This window comes from Calliphora vicina, chromosome 2, assembly GCF_958450345.1.
Source record: "Calliphora vicina chromosome 2, idCalVici1.1, whole genome shotgun sequence".
In the NCBI taxonomy this organism is placed as follows: Eukaryota; Metazoa; Arthropoda; class Insecta; order Diptera; family Calliphoridae; genus Calliphora; species Calliphora vicina.
The window spans coordinates 40,439,904-40,452,801 of NC_088781.1; positions in this window are offsets into that span (position 1 = coordinate 40,439,904).

Genomic DNA, 12,898 nt, shown 5'->3' on the forward strand with positions numbered 1-12,898 from the left:
AAAAATCTTTGAAATCGGTTGGAAACAAAAAGAATGCACGTGTATAAAAATTTTACATGTTCAAGGTACCCTACTTTGAGCTCCCATAGCATCGCCCCTGGATCATTTGTATGGCTCATTTTAATAAGTTGAACTCGAATACTCCTTGGCTACGCCAATATCAAATGTTATCCCGATCGGATGAGCCATTTAGAAATTCCAGATTTATTTCCAAAATATTTTGATTCTGCCCTGGTTTTGGATGAATCATGCAGCATTTTGAAATTGCTTCTTGAGTAGCTCTCAATGATTTTGCAAGCTTTTGTTGAGTTTAACAACAATCTTTATAAAGTAATGCCTCCAATTCATGGTCGATATTTGTCAAAATTACGACTTCTAAACCTCACAAACCACCACTCTCACATTGAAATCGATGGAACACATTCACAATAAGCTTTGGTGTGCAATAGGTGTGCTTCAGGGGCACTTTTTTTAAAGAATTAAAGCAAAAGTTCCCGCATATGACGATTCGTTGGTACAAAATTTAAAATTTGCTAAGCATAAAAACTTTGTTGTTTACACTATAATGTTCAATAACTAAGTGAGAATAAATGACAGATATGTACCCTTCAAAATGATATATAAATTATTAAAAACAAAAACCGCGTTCAAAAGATACTCCATCTATTGTAAATCCCTCAGTTTTAAGTCATACATCCATTGGTTATATTGCATAATGACAACGCTCGTTCTCTTATTTCAATACTTGTTAAAAACTATTTATAATGAAGTGGTTGGGAAGTTTTGCCTCACCCGTCTTATAGTTTAGACATTGACCTGTCCGATTATTATTTGTTTCGATCGATGCAGAACGCTCTTTCTGGGTTACGCTGAAAAAATCCTGCATTTTAAATCATATACTCATACCTGTTTACCATCCTTTTCTCCCCAGTGTATAAATTTATATTGTTTTGCATACTAAATGAAAAAAAAAACATGTGTGAGTGTGGTCTTTTCAAGTAATTGTTGAAGATTAAAGTATAAAAGTTGTTTCTTTTTTATTTGTAGCGCTGGTGCTTTTATTTAACAAAATACAAAAAACACACATTTATACAATAAATTTATTTATTTTTGTATATTGAACATGTCGAGCATAAAGTTTTACACAGGCCTACTATATAGCATTATAAATTGAAAAGAATTACAAATTGAATGTATGTCATGACTTAAAAATAACAACAGAAGCAGCAGCAGCAGCAACAGCAACAACGTGTACAAGCCCACAAAATGTATTTCACAATTTTCTTCAATTAATGCTGCAGGATTTTTAAAATTGTAACACTTTTTTTTAAATAAAGATTTTCACATTTACAATCATGTTCTGTTCTGTTTGTATGCTTTGCTTTCGTTTGACGCATTAACACAGTGATACAATTTTATTGGACTCCATGGGCAAAAGGATAATTGTATTTATATGACACAGCGAATGTGAGATTTTAAAGAGATGTTGTTTTTTTATAATGTTGGACTAAAAGACATTAAGACAAGTGTGTTCTTTGCTGGTGGGATTTAAAGGGAATGGATATTATTAACAAGTTATTTAAATAAATTGCCGTAGGAAGGAAAAATATCACAACCAGAAATTAATATTGTTTCAACTGCTAAAAACAACAATTGCAATAGGTCTTGCATTACTTTCTTAACTGCTGACATCGTTAGGAAACCTTTATAACTAAATATTTATTATTTAACCATAAGTATTTCCATTTAAACCAAATTGGTCATATCTAATTGAGGTAATTTGGAATTTTCAGTATTGAATAACTGTATTTTCTATTTATAACTAATTTTCTTTGATTTCTTATTAAGAACTCATTAAATCACAATCTAAAATCTTTGCAGAAGTAATCTTATTATCATTAACTGCATATTTTAATTGATTATTGCCATCTAGTTCTTAAATGACTTTTCTAATTTCCATATAATATTGCTAAGTACACTACCAAGTACTTCTTTCAAGTACTTAGTTATTTTATGTCGTTTATCCGTACTTAATGCAAATATTTAATCTTTAGTATTAGATGCTTTTTTGTTTGTATAAATAATTTATAATGTAATGTAAATAGTACTATTTACTGTAGAAAAATATATGAATAAGAAATATAAATGGATTAAATATACAAGTAGATACTCGTATATAAAAACAAACATTAAAATTCTTACATTTACTAATTAGTTGTAACCTAGAAATGTAAATGTATATGACAATTTATATGTATGTCGGAGCTAGTATTCATATCCCAGCAGTTATAGGAGATTGTCCTCAACTAGTGATTTTATCCATCATTTAGGATGACAACTAGTTACAGAACTAGTTACGTTAGTAGTTATTTCAACGCGTGCATATTCTAAGCTTTTGGATTACAATGAGACTGTCTAATAGCTGGTCCAAAGTAGTCAATGCAGTGGTTTCACATGCCGGCTACATAGATTCAACTAGCTTACTAGCTACTACGGTATTCAAATTATTCCATTTTTCTCTTGTTCGAATAAAACGAATAATTCGAATAAGAGATTTTAACTTGTTCGAATAATACGATCACACGTTTAAAATTCTTATTTTTTTTAAAAAAGTGAAGAAAACCATTTAAGTCTTTTAATACGTTAAAGTTAACAATTCAGGTTGATAATGTTAAAACACATTTGAAAACAAAGTCCATCATTAAATTTTCATCAGAAATATTCTGATCAGATTCCCTATAAAATGAGATGTGGTGTTGGTTCTGGCGTCTTCTGTGACGAACTTGGGGTAGGCATCTCATATCGTCTTCCGAGTGAGTGTAGTGTTTTCCAGGAGGAAATTTTTGAAATCATGGTAGCTTGTAATGATCATAATACACATGATCATAATACTTGCGGCAATATAGTTATCTTTCTCGACAGTCAGGCGGCACTTCTCTCACTGAAAGCCTTCACAACTTCATCTTCACTTGTCAGGCAATGTATGAATTTTCTGTCGAGGCTAGGTCGTCTATCTGACATTACTTTTTTCATATAAATTCATATACGAATTTAAGCACCTGTGTTTTGCCATATAAATTGGAATGGATTCAACTGTGTTCTGTTTTCTATTTGCTTAAATTTTTATATGAATTTATATGAAAAGACGTACTTTTAATAACGTTTTTCTGTATAACTCCTGAACTAATCGAGTCTCCATCGAAATTTGCTTGCACGAATATAGCAGAAAGTTTAGGTGTCCTCATACCGTATTCCTTATTATACCCTACAGCACCATAGTGGGGAGGGTATTATGCGTTTGTGCAGATGTTTGTAACGCCCAAAAATATTAGTCTAACACCCACCTTAAAGTATACCGATCGACTTAGAATCACTTTCTGAGTCGATTAAGCGAAGTCCGTCCGTCCGTCCGTCTGGTCGGGTGGCTGGCTGGCTGTCCATGTAAACATTGTGCGCAGAGTACAGGTCGCAATTTTGAAGATATTTCGATCAAATTTGGTACATATTATTTTTTCGGCTCAAGGACCAAGCCTATTGAAACTGGCTGAAATCGGTAAACTATTTCACCTAGCCCCCATACAAATGTCCTCCCGAAATTGGACTTTATCGGTCATAAATGTTTAATTTATATATGTATCTCCACAAATTCCGCTCCAAATAAGATTTATATACACAAAATTCATGTCACCAAATTTTGTTACGATCGGTCCATAATTAGTCATAGCTCCCATATAGACCCGCTTCCGAAAATCACTTTAACGTGCATAAATCGCTTAAAAATGTTGGTAAACACACAAAATTCAACATAGTTAACTTTAATATAGACATAAATCACACGACCTAATTTCATGGTGATCGGTCCATAATTGGACATAGCCCCCATATAACCCCACTTCCGAAAATCACTCAAAAATATAAATTATTGAAATTTTAAAAGAAAATTTTTTTTTGCTCTTTTACTTAGTGTAGGGTATTATATGGTCGGGCTTGTCCGACCATACTTTCTTACTTGTTAATTTTTAACATCGCGATCTTTGATATTTTTTACATTGAAATATATACTCTGAAAATTTAACTATAACCTTTTGGAAGTAAACAATTTTAGTCACACCACTTTAAGGACAATATCTTTGGCTTTAAAATGGAGTCAAAAATTATACTGGTCTTTGAGTAGTTTCAATGTTATGGGTGGGCAATTATGTATATATAATTTTAGACAATTTTAACAAATTTTTCAATTTTCAAATCGTGATATTTTTGAAATGGAAATACCTTTGGAACCGTAATATGTGTGGTAAATTTCATTAAAATAGAAAAAGTCAAATCCGAAAACAGCAGTTTACTGTCCGTTTTGATATGGATCCTCCCAGCCACATGTTGGGTCTAGCAAATTCGACTTTTTGTATACATTTTACATACACTACGATGTAAACGACATTACATCTAACGAGTGGTGTGGTCTTGTCCAAATGGGGTCCCTTCGACTCTACTTGATTGTTAGCACGCAGTGAACTACCACGTTGACCAACCAACCAACCCTCCCGAACAATCTACAAAACAACTGACTAGCAAACTCTTTAGTTTCCGTTTTTGAGCTATGCTTTAAAAAACAAAATAGTTGGACATGATCCTGAATTCAAGTACAATATTTTTTTTTTGGAACTTTTTTATGTCGTTCATTACTAATTCTTTAGTAAATGAATTATTTGCTTTTTCTAAATTATTTATAACAAATTGTATTATACCCTCAAGCTCTATCAACGTTACTGAATCTTTGCTTAATCAAGTGGTCTTATGGAATTACACAAACCTGTGCAAAGTTTGATATCATTGTCAGTGAACGTGGCTAATTTGAAGTCAGACAGTGCATGTCCAATGATATTCAACATCATGTATAAGACGAACTCCATGTTTTTCTTGCAACAAAACATATGTTTACAAAATATCATTAGATTTTTAAAATATTTTGCAACAAGATCATGTCCGTCGTCTATTTCAACGTAATCATGAAAATGTCATCCTTAATATCACTTTCGACGACCGTTTCAAAATCACATTCGCCATTACTTTCAACACCACTTTAATCTAAGTTAATATTTTGATTATTAATTGCTATTGTGCTAATATTTCGCCAGCATATGTTCATGTTTTAAAATCAATTCTAAAATCATTAATTTTTTTACTAAACAAGTAAGAAAGTATGGTCGGTCAAGCCCGACCATATAATACCCTACACTAAGGAAAAGAGCAAAAACATTTTTCTTTTAAAATTTCAATAATTTATATTTTTGAGTGATTTTCGGAAGTGGGCCTTATATGGGGGCTATGACCAATAATGGACCGATTACCATGAACTTACGTCGTCTGATTTAAGTCTATATTAAACTTAACTATGTTGAATTTTGTGTGTATACCAACATTATTAAGCGATTTATGCACGTTAAAGTGATTTTCGGAAGCGGGTCTATATGGGAGCTATGACTAATTATGGACCGATCGTAACAAAATTTGGTGACATGAATTTTGTGTATATAAGACTTATTTGGAGCGGAATTTGTGGAGATACATATATAAATTAAACATTTATGACCGATAAAGTCTAATTTCGGGAGGACATTTGTATGGGGGCTAGGTTAACTAATGGACCGATTTCAGCCAGTTTCAATAGGCTTGGTCCATGAGCCGAAAAAATAATATGTACCAAATTTCATCGAAAAATCTTCAAAATTGCGACCTGTACTCTGCGCACAAAGTTTGCATGGACGGACGGACATCGTTTAATCGTTTAATGGGCGTTACAAACATCTGCAGAAACGCATTATACCCACTATGGTGATGAAGTACTTTATAATAACAAATATTTTATTCCGTACCTTTTATTTTCATTGGTTCAAGTCGTAAATTAAACACTTTGAAATACTTGTTTTTAAAATTGTAAATTCTTCCAATAATATTTATATATTTATAGAAGGAGCTATCGGACCACTCATCTACAGTGATCGAAAGACTCCCTTTATCTTTAGTTATATGTCGAATTTCTGAAACAATACAATTTTTGTAGTCATAATTACTTATTTAAATTTGGAATTATGAACAATTTTAAGCAATTTAATAAATTTAAATATATATGTACGTTAGAGTGTCCCTCAGAATTAAATTTTTGGAAATGTTGAAACGGTAGCCGCTGAAAACTTTCGTAATGACCTAAAAAGGGCAAACCGTGCCGAATTTCGATTTAGTTTTGATATGCATTTACAAGGGTGAAAAATGCATTTTTCAGTTTTTTTTTAATTTTTGCCATTAAGGAATTACTTTTTCAATTTAATTTAAAAGAATCGAAATGTGTACGTAATTTTCGTTCTAATAAGATATAAAACATAAAAATTGGTTTAAAAATGTTAAAGTTATTAAAAAATGGTCTCAGGCCACTAGAACATGAAATGTAGGAACAAAATTAACATATTTTGAGAAATATTAAAAGAAAAGTATATTTATAGTTGATATATATCAATATTTACTTGTATATGAGTTTGTATCTTCATAGGATACAGTTAACCTATTCACAGGTATAACCAAAAAAAAATATTTTTTTTAACGGAAGTTTCAAAACTCCAATTTCAAATTTTTAAAACTTTGGTTAAACAAATTTAAGAATTTTTGATCATCACATGGGGATTTATTGACAACATAATAGGGAATACAAATGTGAAAAAAGTATTAAAATACCTCCTATAGTTTATCCGTACCTGCGATTTAAATATTGAGATTTTCGAGAAAAACTAATTTGTTGGCCATATTTTGGCAAATGAGCCGAATTTCCTTAAAGTTATTAATTTTAAGTAAAATCTGTTCAGAGTATTATAGTCCAGGTAATTTAAAATATAGTCTGAAAGTTTTCCTAAAATCGGAAAACGTTAACCCTTAAATCGTGAAGGTCAAAGGTCAAATTTTTTAATATTTGGAATTTCTAATGGAAAGATAGAGAAATATTATATATTTTTGGTCCGATTTTGATGAAACTTAAGAAAAATATAACATGAAGTCTAGTATTTACTATAACAGCACAAAAATGGAAATTAACTCTTAATAGCACTTGGGGTCCAAATGACCCTGAACTTTTAAAATCACGAAAAACACAGTCATTTTGACGCCAAGTGATCTTAAGGGTTAATTTCCAATTTTGTGCTGTTATTGTAAAAGAGTGTTGGCCTTCTTAGAACAAGCTAAACATTTTTTTGGTGGTATTTTAGGTCATTACGAAAGTTTTCAGCGGGTACCATTTCAATATTTCAAAAAATTTAATTCTATAGGACACTCTAATATACATTTATTCGATTATTCTAAACAAAATTGCTCGAATTATTCGTTATTCGAAAATTGTCATTTTTAAATTGTTAGAATAATTATTGGTAAGAAATTATTCGATTAATAAAACGATCATTACTCGAATGAATACCCTAGTTATTAAAAAATCGTCTCTAGTGACTACTCTAAGTTACTTAGAGAGAATAAACTGACAATTGTATATTGTTTACATTGGATGTATAAAGAGCACTTACGTGTCAAATGACCCAAAACATAAAAACTGGAGTCAACCAAGTGATCAGACATTAGTGACAATTACTATCTATAAGGGATACATTGACTATTTACTTAACTGCTGGGATATACGAGTATGTATAAATAGTAATAGAAAAGTAAATTTTAAGAGCAATGTCAGCTGGTACGAGTAGTTTGTGTAAAAACCAATATAATTACTACAAATACATATGTATATGGGGGATTTCATGTCAAGTGAACAAACTTTTGAAATCGATGTCTTCCGTTCGGAATGAAATTTGCACCAAGGTTAGTCCTATTGGATAGTAATTCAGAACAAATTTTCAACAAGATCGGTCGAGAACTCTCAAAATTTTAAATTTTTGCCAATTTTTGTTTTTTCTCATTCATATAACTTACTACCTATTGTACTTAGCAAAATGTGTCCCAAATAGTTTTTTCAATATTTCGAACAAAAAAATAAAATAAAAAAAGTTTGACATTTTTTTTCCGAAATCAAAAACTTTTTTTTTTCAAAATGGTCTTTCTTTTGACCAAAAAAAAATAATCAAAATTTGTATATCTTGAGTTACAAAACACGTATTTTGATATATATCCCATTTGCATCCCACTAAAAAACCAAAATGCTCTTAATGGAATAGACCTAGGCTTTCTTTTGAGCAAAAAAAAAATAATAAAAAAGGGTCCATTTTGAAAAAAGTTTTGATTTGCAAAAAAAGTCAAACATTTTATGTCCTGAGTTACAAAACATTTATTTGATAGATATCCTACTCCTGTTCGCACTCAGTGAAAAAAGTTCCTAAAGGAAAAGATATAAGCTTTCGTTTAAATAAAATAAAAAAGGGCCCATTTTGAAAAAAAAGTCAAAAATTTAACAATATGTAATAAGTTACATGGATAAGAAAAAACACCTGTTTGTCCAAAATGTCGAAGTTTTACCCCCTCTAACTCAGAGAATTCTTAACCGACCTTGTTGGTGCAAATTTCATACCGATCGGATGACATCAATTTCAAAAGTTGGTTCACTTGACATGAAATCCCCCATATATGTATATTACTTATGCTATGTTTCTTATATGTATATAATATAGGAATATGTATGAATACGAAACACATTTATAGTAATTGTTAACATTAAATACTCACTTGTATAAATATTTCTATTGTACAATATTTATGACCTTGAGTCATTTGTGCAAATATCCCAAGTGAGTTTGAATTTCTATTCTGACATTGTTGTATAAAGGTGCATGTGTATTTGTTAAAATAACCAATACACACACCATGTGTTGGCAGTGACACATTTGTAATATTATGTAATTTAGAAAGTGTTCGATAAATTCTTCTTCCTTAATGTGAAATTGATATTAGTAAATTAGAAATTTTAAGAATATTAATTAAATTAGGAGTTGTTTATCGCACAGGTGGTGGGTGGGTTCTATTGTCTCGAAAGTTGCATTATAAATTTAATTTGAACTGGGTATTCATTCGAGTAATTATCGTTTGATTAATCGAATAATTTCTTACGAATAATTATTCGAACAATTTAAAAATTACCATTTTCGAATAACCAATAATTCGAAAAATTTTATGTAGAACAATCGAATAAAACATTTAGCACATATATATTTAAATTTATTAAATTACTTAAAATTTTTCACAATTCTAAATATAAATAAGTAAATCGACAAATAACTGAAAATAAAGGGAGTCTTTCGATCACTGTAGATGAGTGGTCCGATAGCTCCTTCTATAAATATATAAATATTACTGCAAGAAGTTACAATTCTAATAACAAGTCTTTCAAAATTTTTAACTTAGTACTTGAACCAATTAAAATAAAAGCTACGGAATAAAATATTTGTCATTTAGTAAAAAAAAGGCTGAATAATTTTAGAATTGATTTCGAAACAGAAATTTTAGGGTCCAAACATGGCAGGGTAGGGTGGTCGTAGTGTGAACATATGCTGGCGAAATATTAGCACAATCGCCATTAATAATCAAAATATTAACTTAGATTAAAGTGGTATTGAAAGTGATGGCGAATGTGATTTTGAAACGGTCGTCGAAAGTGATATTGAGGATGACATTTATAATGATTACGTTGAAATAGACGAAGTTCATGATCTTAAAATATATGTATATAAGTGATGTTATTAACAGCGTATGTAATTTATATTTAATAAATCTAATGATAAACACAAAATATTGCATACTTACGTTTGTTGCAAGAAAATATGGAGTTCGTCTTATACAACGTTGGACATCTTTGTCTAACATGGTAATAAAATTTTTGCGTATTTATAAATGCACTGTCTGACTTCAAATTAGCGACGTTCACTGACAATGACATCAAACTTTGGACAGATTTGAGTAATTCTTTAAGACCACTTGATTAAGCACAGATATGGCAACATTTATAGAGCTTGGGGGAGGGTACATTTGATATAAATAATTTAGAAAAAGTGAATAACTCATTTACTAATGAACTAGTTACTCATTTTAAAACCCGAATTAATGAACGACATTACTTGACATGTACTTGAATATCTCAAATTATTTAAATCATGGCTCCAAATCGGAAACTAAATTTTTTCCAGTCAATTGTTTTGTATATTGTTCGGGAATCTGATCAGAATATTTCTGATGAAAATTTAATGATGGACTTTTTAGTAGTACAAATACTTGAATTGTTAACTTTAACGTTATTATACCATCCTCTGACGCATATTTAAAGTTTCTCCAAAAACAGTTTTTTTCCTACAAAATGTTTCATTTAGAAAACTGGAAGTTATTTAAGGTTATTCACTAATGAACATTGTTCAATTGAAATGAACTAATTTATTTAACGTTTGAAATTTACTGGAGGTTGCTGATGAGTTATCGAAAATTTAAAATATATCCAACATCTCTCAAAAATATTTCTTTTACATTTTATTAATTTTCATCTAAAAATAACTAAGTAGTTTTCAATATATTAAATTCTTTGAAAACTACATTTCATTACCTTTCCATTGATATATAAAACATTATATCTAATTCTTTATTTGACTTGAAAATAATGCATGTAAATCACACGCCTTGTAAAAAAATCTCTATTATGTTATTCAAGTCAAAGACAGCTTACTATGCGCTTCTCATTTTTTCATGTACCATATCGCACTTGATCAACAAGAGGGTATTAACTCAAAATTTTGAAAATTTCACTTATTTCATGAAATCAACTAACAACATGAATATCTATCTACTGTAAAAATTTCAACGTATTCCGATTACTCTTTCATCTCGAAAACAACATTTGAGACCATTTTCGTGATAATGTAGTGACTACTTTTATACAACAAAAAGGTATTATTTTGAGTTAATACAAAAGTTGAAATAGAAATGCATCGTATATTTTCATAAAAAAGGTATTATTTTGAGTTGAGCCTTTATTCCAGTTAAAAATAATCAAATTGTTTTATTTATATTTGGTTGTATTTTGAGTTGATACTGTTTTGTTGATAAAATTAGTTTTACTTTATGATTTTAATTCGAAATGTGACTCTTTTTATAATAAAATTGTTCAAATTTTTTCAGAAAAATGGTATTAACTCAAAAAACTGATTTTTTTTGCAATAATTGGAAAAATTTAAAAGAAAAACAATGTAATTATATTTTTAAATGGAATTTATATACTATTATGTATTCAGATTTTCAAATTCTCTTAAAATGTATAAACAAACAGTTTTTATCATCTACTGAAAATTTTAATATTTTGAGTTAATACCCTCTTGTTGATCAAGTGCGATATGTACTTTGGTTTATTGTTGTTTTTTCACTTGCACGTGCACAAACTCAATGCTTAAGTAAACTTTTATTAACCATCCATTCAACTAATTTGAATGACTTTGTGCGCGTTCATAAATTAGAAACTCTTGCTTTCACAGAGTCAATGATAGAGATTTTTCAAGACAAAAATTTATTTTGCATAAAAAAAAAAAATTTTTACTAAAAATTTATTTTTAACTTAAAAATTTATTTTTTTACTAAAAAATTTATTTTTACTAAAAATTAGTTTTTTTCTAAAAATTATTTTTTACTAAAAATTTATTTTTTCCAAAAAAAGTAGATTAGTAAAAAAATTTTTTACTTAAATCTAGATTTTTTTTACTAATAATTTGATTTATTATTTTTTACTACAAATAGATTTTTTATTCACAATTGATTTTTTACTAAAAATTAATTTTTTCCAAAAAAGTAGATTGTTAAAAAAGTAGATACTTAAATCTATATTTTTTTTAATAAAAATTTTATTTGTTACTGAAAAATAGATTTTGTTACTAAAAATAGATTTTTTATTTAAAATCTATTTTTTAGTAAAAAATCTATTTTTTGTAATAAATTTTTTTAGAAAAAAAATCTATTTTTAGTAAAAAATAATTTTTTTTAGAAAAAAATCTATTTTTAATAAAAAATAATTTTTTTTAGAAAAAAATCTATTTTTAATAAAAAATAATTTTTTTTAGAAAAAAATCTATTTTTAATAAAAAATAATTTTTTTTAGAAAAAAATCTATTTTTAATAAAAAATAATTTTTTTTAGAAAAAAATCTATTTTTATTAAAAAATAAATTTTTTTAGAAAAATATCTATTTTTAGTAAAAAAAAAAATTTTTAGAAAAAAATCTATTTTTAGTAAAAAGAATCTATATTTTATTAAAAAAATCAATTTTTTGTAGAAAATCAATTTTTAGTAAATTTTTTTTTTTTGCAAAATAAATTTTTGTCATGAAAATCTCTATCATTGACTCTGTGAACGCAAGAGTTTCTAATTTATGAACGCGCACAAAGTCATTCAAATTAGTTGAATAGTTGGTTAATAAAAGTTTAAAAATTCACAAATGCTAGAAGCAAGTAAAAAGAAAACAACAATAAACCAAAGTACATATGGTACATGAAAAAATGAGAAGCGCATAGTAAGCTGTCTTTGACTTGAATAACATAATAGAGATTTTTTTACAAGGTGTGTGATTTGCATGCATTATTTTCAAGTATATTAAAGAATTAGATATAATGTTTTATATATCAATGGAAAGGTAATAACATGTAGTTTTCAAAGCATTTAATATTTTGAAAACTACTTAATTAATTTTAGATGAAAATTAATAAAATGTAAAATAAATATTTTTGAGAGATTTTGGATATATTTTAATCTTTCTATAACTCATCAGCAACCTACAGTGACTTTCAAACATTAAATGAATTAGTTCATTTTAATTGAATAATATTCATTGCTGAATAACCTTAAATAACTTCCGTTTTGGAGCTATGCTTTATACAATTTGAGATAGTTGGGC